The sequence below is a fragment of the Salminus brasiliensis genome, chromosome 14 (assembly GCF_030463535.1).
Source record: "Salminus brasiliensis chromosome 14, fSalBra1.hap2, whole genome shotgun sequence".
Taxonomy (NCBI): domain Eukaryota; kingdom Metazoa; phylum Chordata; class Actinopteri; order Characiformes; family Bryconidae; genus Salminus; species Salminus brasiliensis.
The window spans coordinates 32,551,042-32,559,620 of NC_132891.1; positions in this window are offsets into that span (position 1 = coordinate 32,551,042).

Below are 8,579 nucleotides of genomic sequence, written 5' to 3' on the forward strand. Positions count from 1 at the left end.
TTTTCTTCTTCTTTTTCTTTGCAAGTCAATGAGACATCTCAAACCAGACTCTTGCTGCTGCGCAAAGCCGTGCTAGAACTTTACAACTGGGGAAGAAGCGGGAACATCACCGAAGGCGTGGCGTTCCTGCTCTGACCGCAAACGCTGCCTCAAACAATTCAATCAAGGGGACGAGATCCCTCGTATATCTATAATAGAAATATCTGTAGTTACACCCATGCGCCTCCTGTTATGCCAATACTTCTGCCGTACTACAGTAGCCTCATGTGAGAGACTCTACCTAAGCTTTAAACGCGCTGTGGGAGGAAGAGGAACCGGAGGACGGACAGACGGACGGTGTCTGGCTGCTAGAGGACGGAGCTGTGATTTGTTGATTTTTGTTGTTCTTTTTTTTGTGTTTTCCTGGAAAAGCTCCTGTTTGAAACCTCTTTGTGTAGAAAAACACACAAAAAACTGCTTCACAGGACAGAAAAGACAAGCTAGAACGAGCTGGAATGTTCTGCCACCGTACGACAAGTTGGAGGAACAGACGACCGGAATGAACATCTGGGCAGTTGTCCATAGGTGGACCCACGTGGTAGGGAAGGGGGCTAGGATGTGCTGTTTTTTTTTTTTTAAGAGACGAACACTGACACACACACACACACACGTTGCTCGCTCTCTCGCCGGCTTGCCTGACTCTTCTGGCTCTCCTGACTCTTTTTTTTTTGTTGTTTTGTTTCCCTTTCCTATTTTAATTTCTTTCCTGGAGAGAGTCACGGGATGTCAGCGCCACCTAGTGGACAATTGTGGATTATCTTGCAACTCGTACTGGTGTATATTCTACTAGCTATGATCAGCTTCTTTCTGGATTATCTCTATACTAGCCGAGGAGCATAAGCTTTGTCATCCAGCGCTGTGAACGAATACACAAGAAAACTAAAGCTATTTTCCTCTCTTCAGACCCAGGTCAGCGTTCCGTCGCCTCCGTAGCCTTACAAGAACTCGACTCGGAACAGCTGACTCAGTGCAACTGGATACCTTTCAGAAACTCAACAAGGGAAACAAAAGGCAGACTTATGGACTTACAAACACACACACATACACACGCACTCACACACTCACACACATACACACACTCAGACACAAGTACACTTCTATCAGGACTATCTCCACCATGGTTTCAGCAGGGAAGAGCTCAGCAATCTTGGACTCAGAGAAAGAGAGAGACTCTTAGGTCTCGGACAAGCCAAGCTTACTAACAAAGGACCCCCGCCACCCCCCCACTCTCTTCCTCAAAACCCCAAACAAGCCCTCAAACCCAGTTAGGCCTGGTCGAAACCCAGTTTCAGAGTTTTCTTGCGCTTTGGCCGCATTGGCTAATGGCGAGGCACCAAAGTCGAGATGTCACACCTCTTCTGAGATGTGGAAGCATCTAAGCTAATCGTTGTAATGCCCGGAATATGACCTTCTGCCTACCTTATTCCTTTCTAAATTGTAAGCTTGAGGAATTGGAGAGAAAGAGAACAGGTTATGGGTGTCAAGGTTGGTCGTTTTTTTAAATGGGCAAGGTGGGGCTAGGAACAGAGCAGTCCGATTTACAGAAGGTTTGGCTTTGGGATTTCAGCACAACTGTACGTTTTGCCGGGCGCTTGTCTCAGTAAGCCGTCATTATCTTCTTTGAGTAGGCCGGGGTGAGGCGAAGCGCAGTGCTGCGGACTAGCCCCGCCACGGCCACGCTCTCGGGCTCTCTGGCTCTCGAGCAGACGGTGCGCTCTAGACCTTGTTGACCGGGGAACCTCAGTCTGAAGTAACCTCAACTCTGTTGGGTTCGAGTTGGGTAGAATTGTCGCTGGGCGTCTAGGTTTGGTGGAAGCGCAGTCAAGTCAAGGCCGGTCACTCCGTGCTCATGGGTGATTGGTGTTGTTTTTAAGGAGCAGATGAGCAGAGCAGGATGTCTGAGAGATCTTGGATGTCTCTGAAAGCTGATTGTGTAAGGAGACACACCGACAGGTGCCGTTGTTAACCAAAATGAACTACCTCTCCCATCCGCACATGTATTCAGTACACGATTGTGTTTTTTCATCAGTTTTCCTTTTTTTTTTATTTAAAAAAGACAAAAAAAGAAAAGAAAAAAACAAACGCACACACACACACACACACACACACACTTATACATACAAACACTAATTCTTTCTCTTATTTATTCCTCCAACTCAAATGCTGGACTATTTACCTCAAGACATCTGCATAATAAGCCTACAGTCGAGAGTGTGCTCTGTCTCCTGCCAGGCGGCTAAGCCTCGTTTCTTCACGTGCTGTGTGTGGCGTGGCCGTGCAAACAGTGTTGCAGCTGGTCAGCGGTCAGCGTGACCCCCGGCGGCCCCCGTTGGTCAACTGACCTAGGCCGCCGAAGCCATTCTAGGCCTAGCGCTAGGTGCTAGGCCAACGGGCCCCAGGAATCACGCAGAGACCAGCGTCGTTACACGTAGTGGCCCATTAGCTGGAAAGCAACTTCGTGTCAGTATTAGCTTGCTCTGTTGCCAACTGGCAAAGCACCGACAACCAAGCTGGCTAATTGCACACGCTCTACACTAGCTAATCTAGCTAGCTTAGCTAGGTACGTTTGGAAGTGGTGGTCTTCTTCTTCTTCTTTTTTTTCTTTCTGCTGCGTCCGTCACGTCGTGAGCGGAGTTGGCTGCATTCGTGTAGCAGGTCCTGTCCTGTGGTGGTACTGCACTGCAGAGCTTGTGTGAACCCTCCTGCTCCACAGTCAACTGCTGCTCTCTCTCTCTCTCTCTTTCTCTCTCTCTCTCGTATTATTATTATTATTATTGCTTTCTCCGTTGTGTCAGAACAGACACTGCCCTAAATCTTCAATTATGCAGTTAAGCGAAAGAACAAAAAAAAGAAGAAAAAAAAACAGCCAGGAGCTTTCAGACTCTTCGTGGACTCGCGCCTCAAGTCAACCAAACTCCGTCTGATTGTATGCATTCTTCATTTTCTCATTGTGACACGTGAGCTTGGTTGTCTATCAGGATTCATTCAGTCGTCTAGGCATTGCAGGCCCCCTGTTGGGGGGGGCTTCCTTGCTGCTTCAGTTCTCCTCTGCTACCTCCTCACAAACTGGTTTACACATACACATCCATACACACACACACACACAGACACAAACATTCATACATACCATCCACCAGCAATCTTGCCTGTAACTTGCTCATTTTTAAGGGTGTTTGCTCTCATCCGTCATAGGAATTGTATTGTTGTCGTTATTATGATTATGGTTATTATTATTATTATTATGATGATGATGATTATTTTTATTATTATTATAATCTTTCGTCAGATCGAGTCTGCAACTGGCCGACTTTTGGGGGGAAAAAAGTGGTCAGCGCTTTGCCAGACTCCTTCATTCATCCACATGCTAGCTCAGTTACAGTACCTCTGTGTGCCTAAAACCCAAAGCCTTATTTTGGGAGAGTGTCAGGGTTAAGCTGTTCGTTTTAATGCAGAAGTAAGTGTGCAGCCCAAGTCTGAGTGGTTCTGCCAAAACATTCATTTATTAGCCTGAACTCCACATCAAGACCGAACCAATCGAGAGTCAGCAGACCTCCGGAAAGGTGGAATTTGTGGCGTCATGGCCAGATTAGCATCGCCGGGTCTAGGCTGGTCCTCCTCTCTGTTGGAACGGCACGGGATCCTCTAAATTGCGAGGCACAACCAAGTTTATTCCAGCCCTGCTTCCGGACATGTACCTTCCTGAACCTGAACACGGTCCACCTGAGCATCTAAATTAGTGCCTGAGGTGATCGATTAGGTGTATGAGCTCTGAGCTCCTTTCCTGCAGGTCTTACCTCCAACCCAACACACCGTCACACCTGCGGGGAGGAAGTTCTCCAGGAGGGCGTTGGTGTCCACTGTTGGTGTCCAAGCCATAAGAGGCCACCACCAAGTTGCTGAGGTGTGCCATTTGTGTTTACCTGGGTGCTCAAAGCAGCCTCAGAAACAGCATCATCTGTTGCAGGAACCAAAGAAGGTCTGCAGAGAAGAAACAGCAGGATATGGTCCAGTTTGTAGACGTTTGGGTCCATGTTGTGTTCATACTTTAATCAGATGTGAGGTTTTTGGTGTGAACCAAGGTGTGTTTTCATAGAACCAAACCTGCCCAGTCTGAACACCCTTATTTCCCATCTGCATAACATTAATGGCATTACTCCTTTTTGGACTTCTTCACCAAGTCTCAATTCAGAGGATCCAGTGATTGGCTGGAGGAACAGTGCACACAAGGCCAAATGCATTGAATTTGGAACGTCGTACCGTGCAAAAGCACGGAGTCTGAATGGAGTCTAGATTTGTTCGTTCTCGTTGTGGAGCTCAGACAATAGCTATCGACTGAAAGGAATTGTAATGGTCCAAAGCCAAACTCAAGGAAAGCTCACGAGGGGAAAGCTGTAGATCCACGCACTCGTCTCAGACAGACAGACAGACCGATAGACCAGACAGGTGGAGAGAAAGTCCTGTAATCAGCTGCCTTACTCTCAAATCTTTTACATTTAATCTTTTACTCTTCGCAGTGTGCATTAGGCCTCTCTGGTACATAACACATAAATATATATATATATATATGGATATATACATCAAATTCTATACATATACTGTATATTGTACAGTTGCATGTGCATTCTCTCAGGTAAAAGCTGAGCATGGTGTTTTATGATCATCATCATTATTATTATTATCATGATTTTTAAGTGGAATAGTCAGAAATATCTAGAAATGTTAAGGCTTCGTCAGTGCGTCATGTTCATGTTGGCATTAAGAGAATCCAGACATGCATTCACCCAGTGAAGGTCAGATAAATATGCAATGTGAAGAACTTTGTGTGTAGATTTAACCATGAATTTGTGACTCAGGCTAAAGGAAAGAGAAGAAAAAAAAAACACGTACAAAGACAAAAGCAAACCATATATTTTTGTATCACAATTGTAGCATTTTTTTTTTATCATGTGGTCACATGTACAAAGTAGACGCCGGTTGTTAACCACCATGCTTTCGGCAGGAGCAGGTTTTCAAGTCCAGTACCTCATTGTGCTGAGCCTGACCCAGTTCAGTTATGTTCTGTCTGAGACTGTTTTACTGGAGCTCCAGGTGGACGCTAGATCTTTCCAGGTTTCCCCCTGAACCCCTCGCATCAGCATATGTACAGAACACTTACGAGAAAAAAAAAAAAAAAAACTAGACTTGTGCCTATCGCCACGCTGAAATAATCCGGATTCAACCGGACGGAGTTCCCAATCTGAGTCTGAACGCTCTTTCTAGAACGGCACCCGAGAGGAATCTGGAGTATTTCAGTCCGGCCCAACTCCGCCCTGGAGTTTCTATGTTGATCATCAGCAAATCGCACAGAGCAGCTTCTTGGATTTTTAAACCAGTTCGAGGGGAAGCCTGAATTCTTCGATTCCACCTGGACCAGTTGCGGGTGATGTGGATTTTAGTGGACCGTTCATGGCTTTCCCAAGCTACACCTAACTCGCATACATGCACGCAATCTCATTTCATGTATCTCTAGGATTCCAAGACAGAGAAGCACTTGTGTATTTGATACTTCACGTATAGCTAAGAAAGAAATCTCACACGAACTCACGTCAAATTCCATGTTGGCTTAGACTGCTAGGCCTAGGCTTAACATTGTAAAGATATTGATGCTCGAATCATGTAGAATTGCCATATACCCCCAACCTCCGCACCCATCCCCATTTTTGTCCTCGTCTGTTCTGTGTTAATGTCTCTCCTATCTTCCCGAAAGTCGCTCCATTACACATTTATTTTGTGCATCGTATGTAGTAAATGAAATGTTTTGGAGAAAATAAACAGCTGTATATAGTGATGCTAAACGTCTGAGCTTCATTGTGTGAACCCCAGCTCATGTCTGTATCGCATGAACGGATGCACATGATCGTCAACTGTGCTCACATAGGCTGTGGCATTCAGGCGAGGATTCATTGGTGTCAACAGGCTCAAACACACCATTACACCACCACCGCCTCCGCCAGCCTGGGTCCATGGATTCATGCTGTTGGTGCCAAGGCCTGTCTCCAGTTTTCAGCTGTCTGGTTTTGGTGAGCCACTGCAGCCTCAGCCTTCTGTTCTTGGCTGATAGAAGTGGAACCCGACGTGGTCTTCTGCTGTTGTAGCTCCTTCACCTTCAAGGTTTGCTGTGTTTCGATGAGGATTCTGCTCTGTGATGCCACCCATTATTCTGAGTAAACTCTAGAGACTGTTGTGCTGAAGATCTCAGGAGATCAGCAGTTCTATAAATACTCAATGAAAATGCCCCAAAGCCCTCATCTGTTGGCTAACTTAAAGTAAGAAAACCACAGCCAATAGGGATTCCAATCAGACGCCCCCCCTTCCCCATCCCACACATACATTTACACTATATGTACAAAAGTTTGTGGACACCCCTTCTAATGAAGGATGCCTTCAGGGATTTGAAGTTGCATCCATGGTTGACACAGATGTGCAAATGCCTAATGGCCTAATGCCAGGGATGAGTTGAGTAGTTGGGGATGATGCAACATCCTGACCTCACTAATGCTGCTCTTGTTGCTGAATTCAATCCAATCCTCACAGCAATGCTCCTCCAAAATCTAGTAGAAAGTCTAGATCTTCAGTGAAAATCAGGCATTAAGATGAAGATTGGTAGACTGGGAAGCAGTTCATTTAGAGCAGAGGTGCTCAGTCCCAGGCTAACACACTCTATCTCTGTCCCTAATCAAGTAAAGGAGACCTTCAGGAGCATCTGAATAGTAACCAAGGGTGTCTGGACATTTGCATACCACAGTAGGCCTCAGTGTCTGAAATATCCATGAGAGATGACTACATGAAGAACCACATAAAGCCCCTTGAAAAGCCTATGGGCTGCCGACGGGCCGAAAGGGTTATTACAAAATTGTGTTAGCAGAGAAAAGCCCTGTAGTTACTGAGTAATACAGCTTAGTGTGTAATACGCCCCGGAGTCCTAAAGCTTTACAGAACTGTATATGAGTAATACTTCTTTACCCAGTTTAAGGTTCTTCAGACCAGATTCTTCTACAAAAATCATTCTTAATGATACCAAAAACTGCTCTTCTACAGCATAGCTTACAGAACCCTATACAGTGCTAAAGTCCTCAAAGTTCAGAAGGATGCACTTGGGTCAATCCCAATGCAAATGAATGAGGACATGCATCTTAACTGACACATGGACACATCGTCTTCCCCCCATCCAGGGGGTGATCGGTGACAAAACGCCACCCCACACCAAGCACTCCTATTATTCTCCAGTGCTGGGTTTGATGGTCACTGTGTGTTTAGTGGGGTCCTGCACACTGTCATGTTGTCATTTCGCTTGTTTGAGAAATGGGAAACATCTGGATTACTAGAAAGCACACGAATGCAAACTCGCCAACACAAAAGTAAAACCTTTGGGACATCCCGGAAGGGTATTAAATTAAGTGTGTATATTTTATTATTATTATAAATAAGTGTATAAAGCAGAAAACATTACCCCTTTGCTTCCACAGCTAGTCCTGTTTGTTTTCCAGGCTGCGTAAAAACAGCTGGTCAGCTAACATTAGCTTTTAGCCTAGCGCGGATCCCGGCTTGCTTCCCTGACATTTGCTTCCTCGCGTGCCGAATTTAAGCTCTCCATCTGCAGCACTGGACACTGAAAGAAAGGCAAAAAAAGCAGGCCAACATTTTTTTTATATTATCTATTATATTATTATTTCTTCAAAAACGTTCAGGCCTTGAATTCATAAAGGACAACTCGACAGCTTCTGGACATCAATCATTGAGGCCGAACAGGTGATGAAGATGAAGGAACAGGTAAGCTGAGGTTGCAGCTGCACAGGCCCCTGGTACCTCAGACAGTCTTGTGCTGCTTGAGGTCAGGAATGGCATGATGAGAGAGAAGCCTGAGAGAAATCTCCTGTCCAAATTAGGCCTCGAGTCGATCAGTTGCTCCTGACTGCCGTGTCTATCCTGTGCAATTTAGCAGGAGCCTCTCATTTTTACAGCCAGACGTAAAGGAGGGTGGTGTAGCACAGTGTACAACAGCTCTGCCTTCTTCTAACTAGGGTTTACAAGCACAACACTCCACCAATATGAAGCCTTGGGCAAGAGTCCTAACGCCACGTTCTCCTTCCTGTGCAACGTGACTCAAATGTAGGTCACTGTGGAGGAGAGCATCAGCTAAATGCCATAAATGTATAAACGTAAGTAAGAAAACTGAATTTCAGTGAAATACCGTACAGTCACCTGATCAGTCATTCTGTTCATTGTATACAGTCATACGGATACAGACAGGTAATGTTCGCATCAACCATCAGAAAGGGGGGAAATGTGATCTGATTTTGAGCATGACACGACTGTTGGTGTCTGACAGGCCGGTTTCAGTATATGTAGGATGGGAATTTCAGCACAGCAGTCGTTACCCAGAATGGTGCACTAAAGAAAACATACAGTGAGAGGCGGTTCTGCAGAAAACGCAGAGGTAAGTCTTAGACGTCCAGATATTTTTTAAACTCTGAGGTTTTTGAGGCCTGTTTTGGCCTCCT